Source organism: Zea mays, chromosome 3 (assembly GCF_902167145.1).
Source record: "Zea mays cultivar B73 chromosome 3, Zm-B73-REFERENCE-NAM-5.0, whole genome shotgun sequence".
Classification (NCBI taxonomy): domain Eukaryota; kingdom Viridiplantae; phylum Streptophyta; class Magnoliopsida; order Poales; family Poaceae; genus Zea; species Zea mays.
This window is the reverse complement of record NC_050098.1, coordinates 137959706-137962643: the sequence shown is the minus strand read 5'-3', so window position 1 is coordinate 137962643 and position 2938 is coordinate 137959706. Positions and strand designations below refer to the sequence as shown.

The 2938-nt window shown below is 41.5% G+C and overlaps 1 pseudogene; it reads left to right on the top strand.

Annotated features, from left to right (window-relative positions):
* Positions 1-253: 253 nt before the first annotated feature.
* Positions 254-2938, top strand: LOC103652207 (ubiquitin carboxyl-terminal hydrolase 2-like; annotated as a pseudogene).

Genomic DNA, 2938 nt, shown 5'->3' with positions numbered 1-2938 from the left:
TTTTACAGGGTCACCTATTCACCGCCCTCTAGGTGCTCTCAATTGGTATCAGAGTCGTACTATTCATTTAGGGACTAACCGCCTGAAGAGATGGATCCTAAAGGAAAGGGGATATTGATCAACGACAATGAGAAGGAGACCCTCTATGTTGATGAACCAAAAGGTAATAGGCCCACTGACTTAGGCTCAAACAACAAGAGAAAGGAGGGGAAGAAGAAGAGGCGCATTAAGAAGATCATCTACTATGACAGCGATGCCTCCTCTTCACCAAGGGGCACCAGAGGTGCTGTGCCTGTTCCCACCTCTGGAGCTCGTCGGTGGCGTCCGCTGCTGGAGACTGTGGTTGGAATCATTCGCACCCATTGGTGGCACCTGCTACATGAGGAAGACGACAAATTGGTTGGGAGAGGAGAGAGAAAGCACAGGAAAAGGGAGCGAATCGAGCTTCACCTATTTTGCGTCGTCTGATATGGAGTCTGCCGGGAACCTGAACAGTTCATGTGGGTGGGTAAATTACGGATATAGAGACATTTACGATGTCTATTGGAGTTGGTCTAATAGAATTTGGTGTGCATATGTTGGAATGATCATGTTGGACAAGGTTCTTACTCAGATCAATGACAGACTTGTTGTCCACCTCAGGCATTGGTGCTCTAGACTAAACCAATGAGGTCCTTCTATAGTCAAGTCGGCCAGACATCGGCACCCAGAGTTGCAGCAATGTATTCAGCATCACATGAAAAAGGGCCACCACCTCATGCTTGCTTGATTGCCATGTGTTGGAACTATCATCGTGGTAGTATAGAATGTCGCTGGTGCTCTTTCTGTCATCCTTATCACTGACCTAATCCTTGTCACTAAAGTCGATCAAATGTCGGGAACCTCTTCTCCCATAAAACACACCATGGTCCAGCCTACCGGCAATGTAAGCAAAAGGTGGTGGCTCTTTCTTTGTGTGAGGCCGAATACATTACCAAAGCTCTGTGTGCTTGTTAGGTCTTCTAGTTGGCTCGACTCCTAAAATACCTCATTAGTTCATAATCTAGAGTGTCGATGCTCTTCCATCAATCTAAGTAAGAACCCCATCCATCATGATCGTTCCAAACATATAAATACTAAATTACATTATATAAGAGGTCGTGTGGATAGTGGGTAGATTGTCATCGATTAGATCTCAATAAAGAATCAACTTGGTGACATTTTGATGAAGCTGCTGGGACACATGAAGTTCTAGAAACTATGTGATCGCATCGGCAACGTCAGCATTAGGACCAATATTTAGGATTAGGATGAGAATGTTATTTGTAATCTGGTGCTTGTTAGTGTGTCGTGTTCGTAGATTTGAAAACAACATCTGCAATACTAACATATTTGTTTAATAGGCATTATCGGAGAGAAAACTTCAGCTAAGTGGTGGACTGCACCCGCCTTATCCTAAGAACAGGGCAGCCTAGGGTTAGCCTGATGAGATGGATGAACACAAGAACACACACGGGTTTAGAGTGGTTTGGGCCGTTGGAGCGTAATACCCTACTCAACTTGTGGTTCGGGTCGCCTTATTTATCGTTCTAACTATTGGTCACTTATTCTCAATTGATGTACACAGTTGAAAACAAGGCAACACAATGTTAAAAAGGTAAACATCCTTCGCCTTTAAACAACTATTCCTTCGAAATAACTCCTTTGAAGATGAAGGTTGAGACTTTAATAGAATAATTTTTTAATAGAGTATGTAAATGAATATACAAGGAATATAAAGAAGTTAAACATGTTGACTCATCTTAGAAATTTCAACATCACACTTCTCCCCTTTCATATAATAAATTTACAATCGTACCTTCGGTTCTACAAAGTGAATAAGAACGAATGTGTTCTAGGAAAGAGATTACACGTGGCAATTATCCAGCCCATCAAAAGGTACTTTATGCAGGACACTTTTCATCTATTTATAGGGGATCATACAACTTTGTATGAAATTACAAATATGCCCACAAGATTTGCACATATGATATACAAAATGATGAGAGGGCTATATCGACTTCTGCCCATATCGTCTTGCGTATAGAATCATAAACACCTTCTCCTGGCATTGTTCACCTTCGTTTCCATATGATGTTGTGACGAAGCTAAACATCTTCGTCCTTGTCCTCATCCTGTTCTGAAGGTACTTAATGTCGAAGCTCCTGTAACACTTAAAAGCATGCTGGATGGATTTGAGAATTTGTTAAGTGTGTTTTTTGAGGACCTTCGAAAGACAAAGGCCCCCAACACTAATGCCTAACCGAGGTTTGAGAATTGGTTGAAGTGATAAATTTTAGGTTTTCCCTACTCACCCCTCCTCTAGGCGACTTTTAGCTTTGCAAGGTCAGAGCCATTTATTTCTAATGAGCATAGTGCCACGACTAAGGATGATGATATTTATCATTTCATAAGCTATTTACCTTTTAAAGGTGTCTTGTATGAGCTGGATGGGTCGAAGGAAGCGCCTATAAAACTTGAGCAGTGTGGTGGTGTTGATAACCTTGATTGTCTATGGATGGTGCAGCCAATTATTCAAGAAAGAATCGTGTGGTACTCAAATAGTGAGATCAAGTTCAATCTCATGGCCGTCATCAAGAATATAAAAGAGGTGTGTAGTGCAGAGCTAGAGGAACTGGAGAAGTGAAGGGATCAAATTTCTTAGAAGATGAATAGGAATTCTGCCACATAATCCTTGAACAAGTCGCTTACGAGGTGATATCAGCAATTGAAACCGTCATAGAGAATCATCAAGGAATAAGAGAAGTTCAAGAATTGGATGGCTGAAAACATTCAGAGGAAGCATAGCTTCATCCCTTTCCAGTTCAACTTGTTGAATATGCTTGTAGAGAAGCAACAACTAAAACCTCTAGTCAATAAGGCCAAACAACAGAAGTCATCATGCCCTAGCACAAGATGA